At 36.8% G+C, this 19187-nt stretch overlaps 2 long non-coding RNA genes across 2 annotated transcripts in view; one reads left to right on the top strand and one right to left on the bottom strand.

Annotated features, from left to right (window-relative positions):
• Positions 1–19187, bottom strand: part of LOC147841212 (uncharacterized) — a 1204737-nt gene that overhangs the window by 458995 nt on the left and 726555 nt on the right. The window lies entirely within an intron of this gene.
• Positions 6885–10630, top strand: LOC147834328 (uncharacterized). Its single transcript, XR_015506502.1, has 3 exons — positions 6885–7238; positions 7672–10014; positions 10095–10630. It is a non-coding gene; the product is annotated as an uncharacterized LOC147834328 (long non-coding RNA).

The raw sequence follows: 19187 nt of genomic DNA, 5'->3' as shown, positions 1-19187 counted from the left end.
TATGTTACTTTGGGTTTATTTATTTTTGGTTCAGATACATGTGCTTATTGTAAACATTCAAGAGAAGGTGCCATTTATCAGTCAGATCAAACAACCACTGACCTAAACCCAACCAATAGTGTTTTCAAAAGCACATGTAAAAAAAGCACACCAGAAAAGTCCATATAGAGATAGATAGGCGATGCAAACATATTCAATTACAAATTGCACACTCTGTTAAGTTGTATTGTGGTATCTATTTGGTGTTGTGCAAACTGCATGAAAAAATTCTCTATTTATCAAGAACATGTCCTTGTAAGTATCATTAGTGTGAAAAGGAACAAAAGCCGTTGTCGTTGTAGTGCCCTCTAGTGTCAGAAACTTATGTTGAAGCATTTTCACACATATCTAGACTAAATTATGTTTCCAATGAGCCTGATTTGGTCTTTTTTAGGACTTTTAAAAGTATTTTTATTGTCTATTTGACACAGAAACAGGTGCTTTCTTGTCTTGAGTCTTAATGTGTTTTATTTAATTTCCCCAAATCTCTGTTAGCCAAGCACTTTTCACATGTAAGCTGTTTTTTTTTTTTTGTCTCCTTCAGTGAAAATGTCATTTGTTTGTTTGTGCTAATTGCATCATTGTTTGCTTTACTCACCACTGTTTTTCACTGTACTCCATTTTTTTTGTATTATTATTTTGTGTTTTTAAATACATTGGATATTATTGGCACAAAAGTTTTGTCATGTTGTTTTATTTTACAAGTTCATAGTTTGTAAAATAGGACCAAAACATCAACAATTTGCTTTTAGGGCATCTTGAAGCAGCAGTGTTCATTCACTGCTGTACTTCACCATTGTGTTGGGTCTGTTGTCAAGTATTTAAGGCTACATAGACTGAACATCAGTTGAACACAGATTGCTGTAGCTCCACATTTTCACACTAAGGCATGATTTTGAAGTTTAAAGAGAGAAAATAATGAGTTGTCTTGAAAAACAAGAAGTTAAAAAAGTAAAAGTTAAAAGCATTTGCAGATCCCAAAAATTCTGTTATGTGAAAGAACAACCAAAATATTTTAAAAGATTTATCATTTTAGTTTAGTAAGACCAGAGTTCCTCAGGTCATGGCATTTCTGGTATATCATGATCATTTAAAGGATCTATTCCAAACATTGAAAGACATAGAATTTATATATATATATATATATATATATATATATATATATATATATATATATATATATATATATATATATATATATATATATATATATATATATATATATATATATATATATATATATATATATATATATATATATATATATATATATATATTTATATATATATATATATATATATATTTATATATATATATATATATATATTTATATATATATATATATATATATTTATATATATATATATATATATATTTATATATATATATATATATATATATTTATATATATATATATATATATATATATTTATATATATATATTTATATATATATATTTATATATATATATATATATATATATATATATATATATATATATATATATATATATATATATATATATATTTATTTATTTGTTTATTTATTTATTTGTGAAAAAAATGAGTGTAGAATTTTATCTCTGAACTTCCTGAACTGTGTTAGTAGTGTATTTTCAAATGCATTCAGAGGTTTGTCAGGTTACAGGAATAATATAGGTTGTAAACCATGTAAAATCTAGAATTTCAGCCAAGTTTTTAATTGATGCATGCTACTGAATCAAATGCAGAACCCAATGCGCAGAAATGATGAGTGGAAGAAATGAATAAATTGTAATATGAAAAGCTCTGTATGAGGTCTGAATGATGCACAGCTCTGTTCAACACTGTTAAATGTGCTCTAGTTTTCTAAAAGTTGCATGAAAAGGGAGTTAACATTGTCCTTTTTCCTCTATTGTGATGATTATCCAATCAAAAAAAGTCCTGAAATGCAAAAGAAAAATAGTCCCGCCCTAAAAGACCGATGGCCTGTCCTAAGAACTTATAATCCCACCCTTAACTACTAACAGCACCACCCTAATGGGCTAATGGCCTGTCCTTAAGGACTGATAGTCAAGTCCTAAATGACTGATAGTCCCACCCTAAATAACTAATAGCCCCACCCTAAAGGGCTGATGGCCTGTCCTAAAGGACTGATAGTCCCACCCCAACTAACGGATAGTTCCAGTCTAAATAAATATGAGCCTTGACCTAAAGGACTGATAGCCCCTCCCTAAATGACTAATATAGCCCCGCGCTAAAAGACTGTTGGCCTGTCCTAAAGGACTGATAGTCCTGCCCTACATGACTGATAGTCCCACCTTAATAGACTGATAGTCCCACCCTAAATAACTAATATAGCCCCGCCCTAAAGGACTGATATCTAAATAACTAATAGTCCCGCCCTAAATAACTAATAGCCCCGCCCTAAAGGACTGTTGGCCTGTCCTAAAGGACTGATAGTCTCACCCTAAATAACTAATATAGCCCCGCCCTAAAGGACTGATATCTAAATAACTAATAGTCCCGCCCTAAATAACTAATAGCCCCGCCCTAAAGGACTGTTGGCCTGTCCTAAAGGACTGATAGTCTCACCCTAACTAACTAATATAGCCCCGCTCTAAAGGACTGATATCTAAATAACTAATAGTCCCACCCTAAATAACTAATAGCCCAGCCGTAAAGAACTGATAGTCCCACCCTAAATAACTAATATAGCCCCGCCCTAAAGGACTGTTGGCCTACCCTAAAGCACTGATAGTCCCACCCTAATAACTAATATAGTCCCGCCCTAAAGGACTGATGACCTGTCCTAAAGTACTGATAGTCCCATTCTAAATAACTGATAGCCCAGTCGTAAAGTCCCACCCTAAATAACTAATATAGCCCCGCCCTAATGGACTGATGGCCTATCCTAAAGGACTGATAGTCCCACCCTAAATAACTAATAGCCCCGCCCTAAAGGACTAACTGCCTTTCCTAAAGGACGGATATTCCCACCCCCCTAAATAACTAATAGCCCCGCCCTAAAGGACTAACTGCCTTTCCTAAAGGACGGATATTCCCACCCCCCTAAATAACTAATAGCCCCTCCCTAAAGGTCTGATGGCCTGTCCTAAAGGCATTTATGTGACCAGAAATGAGGAAAAGCCTTTTGGAGAGAGGAGGGAATGTAATAGTATTTGAGTAAAGATTGTTTTATTATTATTTTTACTTAAAGTGCACAGATACATCGTTTATACAGGGACTATACATATAATCTACTACATACATATAAACATAAGAAGAGCAGATTTTGATGTGATGCTGACTTTAAGCTCCACAATAAACCCATCCAGCAGAGTCAGAGCGTGAGCAGCACATCATGCGTCACATGCATCTCTCAGAGTTCAGTCTCATCTCCTAATTGAATCTTTGTTTGTGCCGCTGCTCAGGTGGACTCATTTCACTCTTCACTATGGAAACAGACCGGCTGCTTCTTATTATAATCCACTGGGGGAAATGTAGACGTCTATGTCAAAATGGCCATACATAAAGCATAGACGAATGCTTATTTTGATTGAAGATTGCCAAAACCAACCTTTTTTTCAATGCATTAACTTACATCAAGAGGTGTGGCATGTTGGCTCAGTGGTTAGCACTGTCACTTCACAGCAGGAAGATTGCTAGTTCGAGTTCCGGCTGGGCCAGTTGACATTTCTGTCTGAAGTTTGCATGTTCTCCCCGTGTTGGTGTGGGTTTCCTACGGATGCTCCAGTTTCACCCACAGTCCAAACACATGCACTATTGGGGAATTGGATTAGCTAAATTGTCCGCAGTGTATAAGTGTGTGTGTGTGTGTGTGTGTGTGTGTGTGTGTGTGTGTGTGTGTGTGAGAGAAAGATTGTGTATGGGTGTTTCCCATTACTGGGTTGTGGCCGGAAGGGCATTCGCTGCGTAAAGGATATGCTGAAATAGTTGGCGGTTCATTCTGCTGTGGCAACCCCAAATAAATAAGGGACGAAGCCGAAGAAACTTACGCAAAGTGTTCACCATAAAAACAAACAATGCACACTAGCAAAAAAGACATTGCTAATTTTGATGTCATGCGGACTTCAAATCAAATATTTAAGGGTCTCGTCAAGCCCTGATTGGGAGCGGATGAAAGGAAGCTTTTGAAGGAAAATGAGCGTTTAATTTGAGGAGAAAGTGTCCGAGGATTAATGAGGGTCTTAAACAGCCGTCAGTGTGAATGAGATGAGAAGAGGACACACACTGCTGAACACACCGCCTCATTCTTATTCCCTCATTCTGCCGGTGGAAATCACACTTAATTATGAGCACAATGCCCGTGGGAGCGCACACACACACACTCACACACACACACATACACACAGACTCGTCATTTAGCTGTGGATCAGATGTGACAGTTCTCCAGTTATTGGTGCAGAGACTGAAGCTGTGGGACTTTCACTGCAGTCACTTCTTTCACTAGTATCTTCACCTGCTTTTACCCAAAGACCATGGCTGCTTACAAAATCACACACTTCCATACAATAGTACAGTGTTTCCCAGCCCTGTTCCTGTACTGTTAGCACACCAACAGTACATATATTGGGTGTCTCCCTTGTCTGACCCATTAACTACAGGTTTTGGAGTCTCTTAGGGCCCTATCATACACCCGGCGCAGTGTGGCGCATGGCGCGGCGCAGTAGTCTTTTGCTATTTTCAGCTTGGCGCAAGAGTGGTTTTGAGGCGTTGCGCTACGCTGTTTAAATAGCAAATGCATTAGCGCTCATTTGTGCTCCCATAGGCGTTCTGGTCTAAAAAGGAAGGCGTTCTGAGGCGGACCGCTGGCGCGTTGCTATTTTGAGAAACTATAATAGATTTTTCATTAGACCAAAACTAACCCGGTCTAAACTCCGGCGCAGAGTCGCTTACACACTGCTTAATACACACAAGAGAGCAATAGGCAAATATCTTTACATATAAAAAAATGTAAATATTAAGGATATATATAGGATATAATAAGAATAGATATAGGATATAAATATAAAGGATTAAAATATTACAAAACATATTATTTTCTAGCCTACATAAATATGAAAAATCACTGCTTTTATGTCTTCTTCATCTCGGGAGGCTTTTTCAGTTCATTCATAACAATTTGCTTTTGTATAATGTTATTATTATTAGCAGCATTATTTATTATATCCATATTTATATTTGTTTTATTAAAAACAAGCTTAGATTTGCCCACCTGTCAGGTTTTAGACCATATGGAGCACAGCATGTGTTTTAGGATATAACTCAGGTTTTTGAGCACATTTCATTATTATTGTTCATTTATTCGTTTGCTGGAAATTAGAACTGAATTTAGAAATAGTTTTGAAACAAATATTTGCGCTTAACAAACAAAAGTATTTATTTATAGACTAATTGATGTCTGTGCGTAAAGGTTTCCCTATCCAAGAGCGAAAGTGAAAGTGATCCATTATCTCTCATTCTCACGCAGTAGATGCTCTGTTTAACAGTTTTCTGTTAATAAACTGTGAACTGTTTGCTTGTGAAATGCTCATTTTTTCCACTTAGACTTACTTTACGTCCTGTAAATAGCGAATGCGCTCTTGGCGCAACGCAGCTGACTCTCAAAGGGAATGGGAGATGAGACTCTAATTGGTTTATTCTCAAAACACACCTATACTCATTAAGAAAATAAACTCAACCCTTTTAGACCATGCGCCATGGTGCAAAGCAGGTTTTCCTGTCCTTAAATTAGCAAAAATGCATTCTGACACGCCCTGAAAGCGTTTGCACCCTGCGTTTTGCGCTCTGCGCATGGACGGTCAAAATAGAGCCCTTAATGTTAATTAGCTAAACTGTGCTAATATATTTGCTGCTAATGTAAACTATTTTTTTTCTTTTGTAAATAATAATATTTAAACATATTACTGAATGTTAAAAGCACTAGTATTTACTATAAATCACTGTAGTATATCTTCATGTGGGTGTCCTCTTTAAGACTGTAGTAAAGCAGTTGATCTTTTTTTTTTAAGCGTTTTTTTCTCGCTACAAACATCCAGACAGCCTTCAGCTCACCTTGGGTTTGTGAGCGTCACCTGTGGGCTGAAATATGAGCCGGTCGATGGATCTGATGGATGAGGACGCTGCTGGATAAGCCACAGTGAACAGCTTAAGTGTGTGAAGAGATTCTAACTGGTAAACCACAAATAGAGAAACTCTTCATAGTCACTTCCAGGATTAAGCTGTTATTATTTGTTAATAATGTAAAAACATACTGGAAAACAATAGTTACCATAAGTGGAAATACATCAGTGATTAGGGCAATAAGCTCATTCTGGTCAAATATTTTTGTTTATGTTTTCTTCCCCAGGCATTAGTGACTGTATCTGATTTGTTTTGTTGTTGACCTGATTATATCGTCTTTTAAAAGTGACTCATATCCAAATGTCTGCATTTACGAAGCACATGACCAGGGAAAAAGAGCGGGCGCTGACTAATAGCTGATAATTAAAGAGTGCTCTATTCTCTGTTCTTGTATTTAATGTTCGCAGGTTTTTATTAATTCATTTATTCATTCATTCATTCGCTATGGACTACAAATCCCATAAATATTCTATTTCCCCTCTCCTACAACACTAGTGTGCAATTTAAGCAAATGTGATGCTAAAATTGTTTTACATTTGGTTTTGTAGTTTGGGCCTAAATAAATGTTTGTTGCCGTTTTTAATTGTTTTAAGTTAATTTGAATGACTATATTTAAACCATTTGACATTATTAACACATTTATTGGGTAAAAATGCTACTTTTTACTGTCATTCAATGTGTTTCGGTCATTATCAATTACGTCACTTCATACATCACGCTCACGCTCTGATTCGTGGCTTAATTACCAGTCAGAGCGCTCTCATAATGCTGAATCGGGCCAACGAGCTCTGATGTTACCCTTCGCTAAAAATGGTTCATTGGATTTACTCTTTTTTTTTTTCTAAGGCACATGTTTGGAAACTATTTATTTGAAAAAAAGCTGACGATTCGCACTTAATTGCTTCGTACTGTTTTTATTTTTTATTTTTCTTACATTTTACGGGTGATTAAAAGACAGACGTTTCGGCACAAAGCCTTCCTCAGAAAATAAAAACATTATGAAGCAACTGAGTGCGAATCGTTACCTTTTTTTGAATAATAGCAACGATAAGATTAACGCACCAAACCAAAGAAGTAACTAAAAAAACCGCAAGCGCGCAGGGTAAACTTCAGTAACTCTACACACGTGAAACTATTTATTTGCGCTGAATTTAAACAAACTAATTAAGCTGAACATCACATTTAAATTCAGCCCAAATAAATAGTTTCACGTGTGTAGAGTTACTGAAGTTTACCCTGCGCGCTTGCGGTTTTTTTAGTTACTTCTTTGGTTTGGTGCGTTAATCTTATCGTTGCTATTATTCAAAAAAAGCTGACGATTCGCACTTAATTGCTTCAAACTGTTTTTATTTTCTGAGGAAGGCTTTGTGCCAAAACGTCTGTCTTTTAATCACCCGTAAAATGTAAGAAAAATAAAAAATAAAAACAGTACGAAGCAATTAAGTGCGAATCGTCAGCTTTTTTTGAATAATAGCAACGATAAGATTAACGCACCAAACCAAAGAAGTAACTAAAAAAACGCAAGTGCGCAGGGTAAACTTCAGTAACTCTACACACGTGAAACTATTTATTTGGGCTGAATTTAAACAAACTAATTAAGCTGAACATCACATTTAAATTCAGCCTATATTTCTTGCAAGCACTTACCAAAATTTTGTAAATCTAATGAATCATTTTTTTCAGTGAATGTGCTCTTTCAGATCGTCACTGCAGGATAAGCAAAATGTCACAGTGCAGAACTGTAACGTTCCTGCGATATACGTGATGACCTGGAAATGTTCTTGACAGCTTTGTTGAGATTTTCCTCCAAGAAGAGCAGTGGGACGGAGGGTGAGAGACGGTGACCACATCACAGCCAGACAGATCATAGCCGGAGGACAGACGGAGACGGATCGCTGCTATGGGAATGCAAGGACAAAGACAAGGAGAAAGGGTTGTGGAAAAAAAAAAACACACACACAGATGGTGAATCACGACCTGCAGGGGTGCAATCTGAGCCTCAAATCATCCTTTACTTTTGGTGGTGGGATTGATGCTGATACCTGCTGCATCAGGGAAAGTCTTCACATGCTATTCAGTGCTATTGTCCATTGTGTAAGGGAGGATGGTGAAGTACTTAATGTTCATTTAGACTATCGTCATTTATAGCCTCCTTAAGGTGTTTGGTGTAGTGTAAAGGCTCGGGTAATGCTGATGTTTTAGTACCTTTACACTACCTGAGCCTTAGCTTCAAGTTTAAAGCAGTTTTTAGTTTTAGAATTTTTTTTTTTTATATTTTTTACAGTTTTACATTTGAAGCTGTTTTAAAAGTAATTTTAATCTTAAAGCAATTTTAAAATCTGTTTTTATAGAAGTTTGGATGGTTTTAAGAAGCAGTTTTTACAGCAATTTTACACATGAAGCTGTTTAAAAAGAATTTTCCCACAATTTTCAGCTGTTTTAGGTTTGAAGCTGTTTTAAAATCCATTTTTCATAGAAGTTTTAAGCTTGAAGCTGATTTAAAAGTATTTATTTAGCAATTTTAAGTTTGAAGATGTTTTAAAATCAGTTTTTGCAGTAACTTTACCTTTGAAGTGATTTTCAAAGTAATTTTTCTGCTGCTAATTTTGAAGCAATTTTAAAATCCATTTTTATAAGAGTTTTAGGTTTGAAGTGGTTTTAAAAGCAGTTTTTACAGAAATTTTACATATGAAGCTGTTTTAAAAGCATTTTCAGCTTTTTAAAGTAGTTTTAGGTTTGAAACCTTTTTAAAGCATTTTAACAGCAGTTTTAAGTTTGAAGCTACAAGCATTTTTTCCGCGATTTTAAGTATAGGTTTCAAGTTTTTTTTAAACCCATTTTTATAGAAGTTTTAAGTTTTTAATTATTTTAAACTCCCTTTTTTACAGCAGTTTTAAGTTTGAAGCTGCAATAATTTTTTCAGCAATTTTAACTAGTCTTAGGTTTGAAGCTTTTTAAAACCCATTTTTATAGAAGTTTTAAATTATTTTAAACCCTTTTTTTTACAGCAGTTTTAAGTTTGAAGCTGATTTAAAAGAATTCATTCATTCATGTTCTTTTTGGCTTATGTCCTTTATTAATCTGGGATCACCTCACGCCAACATGGGAAGAACTCCACACAGAGATGGCAACTGACCCAGCCGAGGTTCGAACCAGCGACCTTCTTGCTGTGAGGCAATTATGCTACCCATTGCGCCACTGTGACGCCCATTTAAAATAATTTTTTTTGCAATTTTAAGTTTGAAGCTATTTCAAAACCCATTTTTATTAAAGTTTGAAGTTTTAAAAGCAAGTTTTCTGTAGTTTTAGGCTTTTTTACAGCAGTCTTTAAGTTCGAAGCCGTTTTATAGCGAAACAGTTTTAAGTATTTTTTTTTTGTTTAAAGCGTTTTAAAAAGTTTAAAGCTATTTTAAAGGCCATTTTTAAAAGGCAGTTTTAAAATTGAAGCCGTTTTAAAACCTTTTTTAAGCAAATTAAGCACGTTTTTAAAGTAGATTTAAATTTGAAGCTGTTTTAAAAGCATTTTTAGCAGTTTTAAGCTATATTAAAAGTCATTTTTATAGAAATTTTAAGTTTGAAATTATTTTTTAAAGCATTTTTCTGCAATTTTAAGTTGTTTTAGGTTATTTTAAAATCTGTTTTGTGGCAGTTTTTAGTTTGAAGCTATTTTAAAAGCTCATAGTAAAACAGTTAAACAGTTTAAGTATTTTTTAGTTTTAAGCTGTTTTAAAAGTAGTTTTTGCAGCAGTTTAAGTAGTTTACAGTTTAAAGCTATTTCAAAGCTATTTTAATTTTTTAAAATTAAAGTAGTTTTAAAAGCAGTCTTTACAGCAATTTTTCATATGAAGTTGTTTTAAAAGCTGTTTTTACAGCAATTTTACATATGAAGCTGTTTTAAAAGCAGTTTTTACAGCAATTTTACATATGAAGCTGTTTTAAAAGCTGTTTTTACAGCAATTTTACACTTTTACCTTCTAAAAAGCATTTTAACATCAGTTAAACATTTTTTTCAGCAATTTTAAGTAGTTTTAGGTTTGAACCTTTTTTTAAAACCCATTTTTATAGAAGTTTTAAGGTTAGGCCATTTAAAAAAAAAGTTTTTATATTGGTTTTAGGTAGTTAAAAATGTTTTGCTGGGCTGAAGTTGGCAAAACCACTCAGTCTAAGCATCTGCTTCTGCGTTTAGAGTAGCGCTCCTTCTCTGATGATGTCAGTTTGACGTTTAAGCCACAATATTCTTAGCCACACCCCTCTTACCATTAGTTTGCTATGAGAAATGACCTTCAAGTAGTCTTTATTCTTCAGTTTAACCATCTCATCATCCACTCAGCAGGGTTTCTGCAGATTTCCCAGAGTTAGATTTAAGACTTTTTAAGACGTTTTTAAGACCATTAAGACTGAAATTTTAGAATCAGAAGACATTTTTTTAAATGGCCCAGATGGAAAATATTTTTATTTGCCCAATCAAAAAAAAAAATTATTATAATTTAAGACATTTAATAATACAATTATACATTAATAATTTTAAAAAATAAATATTTTAGATTTTATTTCTATTATTAATATTTAAAAAAAACTATAATAAACTAAATCTACATGGAGAACTTTTAATGAAATGCTATTTTAAGGAAAATAAGTAAACCATTATGATGAACAGAGTTAAAAATACTTTTAAAAATAAAAAGTTTTATTCAGATGGATTGTTGATGACTGTATCAATTTTGGCCAGACTGGGAAGCAATTTATGAACAGAAGAAAATTAAGACCTGTTTAAAAAAGATTTAAGACCTACAACACAACATTTCAGTAAATTTTAGACTTTTTAAGGCCTAAAATTTTGATTTTGTGATTTAAGACATTTAAAGACTTTTTAAGACCCTGCAGAAACCCTGACTTGTGTTTTAAAATCAGTTGTGTCTGCATCCCACAATGCATTGCAGTCTTGAAATACATCTTCAAATATGCTGGTAGTTATTAATTTTTATTGAATGAATGCACGGCTTGAGCAGTTCATTATGTTTTTCTGCATAACACTCTACAGACGCTCACTAAAAACACTGTTGTAACGGCTGATTAGTCTGAAATACATAATGATTCCGTACTTAATTATATTCAATCGTGCTCATTTAATTTTCTCTTGCTTTCTGTCTGAAATCATTCACATGCTCGTCTATGCAAATCTAATTAAACCATGCCATGATAGAAATCAACACGCTGGCTTTATGTGAGGATTTCTGCTGGCCATTCAAATCCTCCGAACACCATGAACATACATTAAAAGTGTGCATTATAACTGCAGAGTGTTTTAAGCCACACTTTGACACAAAAGGTCATCTAGAGGCTGCATCTATTAAATCAGTAATCTGCAACTCATGACCATAATCTGGCACGCTGACCCCGGTTTGACCTCTTCTTGACTGGAGAATGCAGTCAGTGTGGGCCTTTGTTTTAATTTGTGCCAGACACATTTAAACAACATAATCAGGCTCAAGTTTTACCTGTTTTCTGTATGCTTTAGCTAACTGAGTAAATCTGAGTATGAGGATCTTAAAAGGGACCTATTATGCAAAAATCACTTGCATAAAGGGTTTAATATGGCAGCAGTGTGTGAATATGGTCAGCCTCAAATAATACATGTTAATTAATTGTATTCTTTATAATCAGACTTAGGGCGAAGCAGTGGCGCAGTAAGTAGTGCTGTTGCCTCACAGCAAGAAGGTCGCTGGTTCGATCCTCGGCTCAGTTGGCATGTGGAGTTTGCATGTTCTCCCTGCGTTTGCGTAGGTTTCCTCCGGGTGCTCTGGTTTCCCCCACAGTCCAAAGACATGCGGTACAGGTGAACTGGGTAGGCTAAATTGTCCGTGGTGTATGAGTGTGTATGGATGATTCTGAGAGATGGGTTGCGGCTGGAAGGTAAAAGCATGCGTTAAAACATGCTGGATAAGTTGGCAGTTCATTCCGCTGTGGCGACCCTGATTAATAACAGGGACTAAGCTGAAAAGAAAATGAATGAACCACTCACTTAATTCACTCAGAATAAAATGTACATTTACCGATTAACATTTAGGGTAAAACAGTAGTAATTAATAATAATCAGTATATTTACAATGATTCATTTATAATAATATAGATAATAATTTATAATAATCTCTTTCTCTCATAAATTTGCTCGCAGAAGATTTTCATCTTCACCTAAAGGCTCTAAAGACACTGTGATGTGAGTCTGCCAATGAGTGACATGTGAGGTAATCCGAGCTTTCATTTACAACAAAAACAGACAGAATCTGTGTAAAAACATCGACAGCGTCCCCATCGGCTGTGCATGTGTGCGCACACGTGTGTGTGTATGTATGTGTGTGTGTGTGTGTGTGTGTGTGTATGTGTGTCAGTGTTGAGCACAGGAGATCCTCTACACCTCTACTCTTCGCTCTCCTGCTTGTGGCTATACAGACTGTATGAATTTAAAGTGTTTGCTTTTTACTGACCTGGTTTTGGAGAATCTGCTGATGCGTCTCTCTGTCGTCTCGTCTCATATGTGATTGAGAGCTTTTTTTTTTTATATATATACACACACGGCTAAACTTTGTGAAGTTTATTCATAAACAAATTTCGAGAGGATCACGTGCTTATGATTGTTCACAGCTGTTCCAACTTTAGCTAGTGACTGATTATCCTATCAGACGATCCTTAACTCACTATAAATAACCAGACTTTTCTCATCTCAGTATCTTCGCCTTGAAGAAACCCCCCCACCCAACCCTACTTTCCCTCCTTTCAAACTGGCATCACGGTGGCCAGCGATTAGCGCTGTTGCCTCACAGCAAGAATGTCCCTAGTTTAATTCCTTTCCAAACCAGTCGCGTGGGTTTTCCCCGGGTCCTCCGGTTTCCTCCCACAGTTTAAAAACAAGCACTCTAAACAATTAATCAAAATACATTAGCTAAACTCTGAGTACACCTTTCAGCATACATATCCGACACTTAGCTACAACAAGCAAGAGGGGGAGTCATCGAGATCTACCTGAGCTCAAACTCCCCTTTCGCCTTGCAACGGGAGGGAGCCCAGGGCTCGAGGATCTTATAAGCTCAGGGCTCTCTCCCGGGACAGCACGCCAAACAAGCTTTATTATCAATCATCAGCTAAGTGTGAACTCTTGAAAGTGCAGACAGTGGATTATACAGTCATTTTACTTTATTTTTTTACATTTATAACTCGGTGAATTTATTTACCACTTAATTCAATTATTTAATTATCAACAATTCCCATTTAATTCCAGTTCAGTTACTTTAATTTTAGTTCACTTCAGTTCAGTTCATTTAAACCAAGCGGCAACCTCCCGCTCTCCCTCAGGAAGCCAATACTGAAGTAACAGAAAGTGCAATTCATCGAAATTCTGCTCGGTCTGACTCTTGGTCTGGCAGATTTCTATTGAGCCAACTGTTAAAACGACCAACTTTACGGCAGAAAAAAGGTGTTTACAGCCTGGTACAAAGAATGATTTAGGTGTATATAGCTAATATTACCCTTCATGACAGCTGTGAGGGGGTGAATTTTTATAGCTCATATTAAGTTTGCATAATTAAGGGCGTGGCCACTTGAGTGACAGCTAAGTCTTGCTGGTTGCCATCATGTCTCCTCAGCTGATTCCGGCTGATTAGCAGCTGAGCTCGGCATATACATCGTATTTTTGTCTTGTTTTATGTGGCTTTACACAGTCATTTGCTTTTTTGAATTATTTCATACAATTATCAGATGATATGGCATGCTGTGTGCACTGAATTGTGCTTACAAACCATTCACGTGGCCTCCATTGAGTGAAATTATATATGTATATACCATCTTCAAAATGTATTTGTTTTGTTTATTAAGATCATTTATCATTTATCATTTTCTTTAGACCTGTAATGCACTCCAGAATCTGACAGATTGATTAGGTGTAGGCTCATCTGAAGTGTTGTCATACAGTGTTATGCTGGATTTCATCAATAGCCTTGCACACTAACTCAGACTATATCTGAAGTGTTTGGAAGTAATTGGCGTTTTCTTCCTGTAAAAAAAGTCATAAGAACAGTGTTTAGTGGCTCAATGTGTTACTGAAGTGTTTTTAAAAGTCTAAACACTTTACTGATGTAGTGTACAGCCAAGCACATGTGGTCAGAATACAAACGAGTCGCAGATTATAAATTATTAAGTAGGGATGTAACAATATTGTAAATACTGTCATACCGCAATAGTAATTTTTTTCAATATTACCGTAGGCGCATGACTCAATAAAACTATATTTCTGAGAAAAGTTTGCTTAGGCGAATGAAGCGAACGGGAACTACAATTCCCATCAGCCCAGGTGTGGTCGTCATCCTTTGCGGTCTGTTGTCACTACAGATCCAGTAATGCGGAAATGGAGTGTGCTGCTAGTAGCGGGGAAGAAAAAGCTGGAAATGATCGAACCTAAAGCAGGTTTTAAATCAGATGTGTGGAAACATTTCGGTTTCTTTCTAAAAAGATACGAAAAAGGAGAAAAGGTGACAGACAAAGAAAAAAGCAGTATGCAGGCACTGCCAAACTGTGGTAAAATATAAGTTGGGGAACACGACTAAAAACAGTCATGGGGACTGCAGAACACAGCACACTTGCTAGATTGATGCAGACATTAGCTTGTACTGGAAAGAGACCTCCATCTCACCCATGGCTTGCCCTCTCAAGTGGTGGAAAGACAATGCACAACGTTACCCACTGCTGTCAACCTTGGCTAAATCATATGCCCCCTAGTGTTCATTTTACCTTGAAACTGCAGTCAAAGTATTTCATTTTTAGTGTCATTTCAGACATGTAGGTCATCGCTTCAAAGCAAGGAGGCTGCTGGTTTGAGCCTTGGCTGGGTCAGTTGGCAGTTCTGTGTGGAGTTTGTATGTTCTCCCTGTGTTCACGTGTGTTTCCTCTGGGCGCTCCGGTTTCACCCAGAGTGCAAACACATGCGCTATAGGAGAATTAAATAAGCTAAATTGGCTTTAGTGTATGTGTTTGAATGCATGACTGTGTGTGGGTGTCTCCCAGTGTTGGGTTGCAGCTGGAAGGGCATCCACTGCGTAAAACATATTCTGGATATTTTGGCGGTTCATTCCGCTGTGGCGACCTCTGGTTAATAAAGGGACTAAGCCAAAAAGAATTAAGGAATGAACACTGACAGCCAATCAGAATCCATCCATCCATCCATCTATCCCTCAATTAATATTGTATAGGACAGGGGTGGCCAACCCTGTTCCTGGAGAGCCCCCTTCCTGCAGATTTCAGTTGCAACCCAAATACACCTGCCTATAATTACCACATGGTGTTCAGGTCTTAATTAATTGCTTCAGGTGTGTTTGATATGGGCAGCAACTGAAATCTGCAGGAAGGTGGCTCTCCAGGAACAGGGTTGGCCACCCCTGGTATAGGACAAGGCTACAATTGTAAAACATGCATGCTCAGAATGTTTGCAGAGACTTCAGAGTGTGGACTGCAGGTATAATATTGTATACTGCATATTGTAATCTAATCAATTCATGTTTAGGGCTTTGGTGTATTGCCAAGAATTACATGCCTTCATTTTGTTTTGCCTCTATACACATTTTTGACTCTTAAAGTCTCAGTAGACATTACAGTACATCAATCTCCAAGAATGCTTTTAGCTAACAATCTACTTAAATGTTTTACTAGGCATAAGTGCGAGAGGTCATATCCCGGACGAGCCCCCAACAGGGAATAAGTAAGCAGGTTGTGCGACACTCACTGTGTCTCTGTCTGTGTGTGTGCGTTTGTGTGTCCCTGTCTTTCTGAGTCTGTGTTTGTGTATGGGTTTCTCTGTGTGTCTGTCTTTCTTTCTGTGTGTTTGTGTATATGTGTGTGTCCCTGTCAGTCAGTTTTTTTTTTTGTACAAATTTATATGAGAACTTGGAAATCCACATCAACAAATTTTTCAGTCTAAGCTCATTGGAAATACATGCCTCAGCCTACATTTTTGCAAAACATGGAACACATTATGTTTCATTGCATGTTTTAGATGACAAATCTACTAGATGGCGCTGTGTACATGTCTACTGCCTGTAGTTTATACAGTGTTAGACACTATGCAAAGTCAATCCTCTCAAATTCTGCTGTATTTCGCACCCTGAATCCAATAGGTTAAAAGTCATGGTAAGGAACACAAAAAAGGGGAAGTTTCATGTGCATGGCCGAAAAAAATCGCTAGATTACATTTTTTGACTATACAGTGGTCCCTCGCTTGGTTCACCTTCTAGGCCTCACAATTTTCCCCATTTATTTATTTATTTATTTATTTATTTGCAATTTCATTCATTCATTCATTCATTTTCTTTTTGGCTTAGTCCCTTTATAAATCTGGGGTCGCCACAGCGGAATGAACCGCCAGCTTATCCAGTATATGCTTTACGCAGCGGATACTCTTCCAGCTGCAACTCCTCACTGGGAAACATCTATACATACTCATTCACACTCATACACTACGGCCGATTTCAATTATTCAATTCTCCTGTACCACATGTTTTTGGACCTTTGGGGAAATTGGAGCACAGGGAGGAAACCCACGGCAACACGGGGAGAACATGCAAACTCCACACAGAAATGCCAACTGACCCAGCTGAGGCTCGAATCAGAGACCTTCTCTCTGTAAGGCGAAAGTGTGACACAATAGGGGTCTGCATTCCCGCGGCTGTACCACGGGACCCGACCCGATTTCCTGTGGTGCGGTAATAAATTTCTGAATAAAGTGCGGGAGCGGTCGGTAACAGGTGTAATTTTGGACGGGAGCGGGCGGTCTAACAATATTGCTCCCGACTACCAAGCGAGCGAGCATGCCTATGTATGTGTGTGAATGAGAAAGTGTGATGCTGTGTTTAGCTTGTTTGTTGCTGTCTATGTGTGTGTGTGTTGTTATAAGCTGTCTGGATAAGCTGTCTGTTATAAGCTGTGTTGTTATAAGCTGTATAGATTTTGCCCCCCCGACCCCTGTTTTAAACAGGTTTAAAACAGAACAATACCCGTCTACTAGAAATCCTTCAGACATTGTGTCATCCTTTCTCCAGCGTGCAAAGGTAACTCCAATATTGATTCAGGTTTTTAAAAAGTTTTATTCAGCAGGTTTTTACCGATCGCGCGTTGGTCGCCGGAGCTGCGTACAAACGGCTGTGCAGTTGTATAAATCTGCATTTGCTGACAGACAGATTGGGCTACTTATCTGAATTATGAGAGATGTTGGCCTGACTCAATTTAAATGGATGAACATTTTTTAGTTTTATGCCTTACCCAAAATAAAAAAATACATATAAATACATTTAGATCATTTACTGTAATCATTACTGTTAGACTGTGAAGAGACTTTCAGCCAGCACAACAAAAAGTGCTTCTGAAGACAGACAATCACCTACTGCACCTTTAAAACATCTATAATAATTGTGAAAAAATAAAGCAGACTACTTCACGGATTTTGCCTATTGCAGGTTATTTTTAGAAAGTAACTCTCTCGATTAATGAGGGACCACAGTATAACAAACTGTCGTGAGACTGTGGTTGGAAATGACGACTGCAACATTTTGTAACGAATATGGCCGACCAGACACATAAACATTTTGCATTTTATTCCACAACCAGCTAACTTTGCCCAGAGAAGGCTCGAAACCTGATTCCAAGGTATTTATGACCCAAAGGAATGTGCCATGCGGCACTAAGCACAGGAATGACTTACAAAGGACTATTTAAACTGCTTGTTTAACACTGTTTTCATATAAACTTTACTCTTTATGTTTAATCATTTGTTTTGCAAAGTTTCCCTTTCTCTTGTATTAATATTTTTGGTTTTAATACCCCTGCATATAATGTTTTAACTGTTCCTAGGCAAAACAACCTCTTATACTGTTCAAGTTTGGACTTTTCGAAAAGCTTACTCGCTGTACAAATTGATCGTTGACATTTTATTTTAATATGAGTGCAACATATTAATGTTTTAAGAGACTTTAACATTTTTTGTCCCGATTTACATAAAATTTGCCTATGCAAATTATTCTGCCTCTGAAGAAGACCCATAAATTTAATATTCCAGGAAGTTAGCTTCTAATTGGTCAACTTTCCATGGAGGGTGGATCCGAACCTGCCCTATAAAGTTGAAGACCAAGCTAAACTCCTTCTTTTGGGAACTCTCTCTGTTCAAACGCTCTTGGGATCTTCTTCAAACTGCCTGGGAGCTCCCCCTCTCTCTCCCAACCCCAAGCAACCCCCCTCTCTGCTCCAAAGGCCTCTGTTTTGAAACCTTCTTCAACTCTATACAACAAACCTAAGCATAGAAACCTCCAAGAAAGCAAGCAGAAACCCAGACAGAAAGGGTTAATCGCACCACGCTCGGACATTTCCCTGTTCAGAACTTTTGCTGCCTCAACCAACAAAGGATCAGCCAACCAACCACGTGCTCAACAACGGGAGCTTGGACCTCACGAACAGACCGCAAGTATCACCTTTCTCCCAACATCTAAACTGGTGTGAACTAAATGAACCCTAAAGAGACAATAGAAGGGTTATATTGAACTTGATTACGTTTGGTTTGCCTGGTTTGTGCTTACAAACCACAAGGGTTTTCCATCATTACATCTTCTCAACCTCTTCACGTTTGTTACTCTCCCCTATGCTTGTATGAATGTGTTCGTGTTAGGTGTTAGTATTTGTTAGATTAGTCAATAAAGTTTAATTTTGTATAAAGAAAGGTGCCTGTGTATATTAATGAATCTAATGTCTTGAACTTTGATCTTGCTACCCTGCTCAAATTTTATGTTGATAGCATCGCTGAACGATTCGTTTGTTCGGATCAAAAGAGTCGATTCATTTGAAGCCCCGTTCAAATGAATCTTCCTCCCGCTAAGCTATTCTGCTATATAATGTTCCAGAAGGTACACGAGCCTTGAAATCTAAATCATAACTCGCAACATTATAACGGCGGGAAAGATGCGGGAAGAATAACCTTGAGCTAATTTACTACAG

This window comes from Danio rerio, chromosome 13 (genome assembly GCF_052040795.2).
Source record: "Danio rerio strain M-AB ecotype USA chromosome 13, GRCz13ab, whole genome shotgun sequence".
Classification (NCBI taxonomy): Eukaryota; Metazoa; Chordata; class Actinopteri; order Cypriniformes; family Danionidae; genus Danio; species Danio rerio.
Note: the sequence above shows the minus strand (reverse complement) of the source record. Positions and strands in the feature narration are given on the sequence as shown.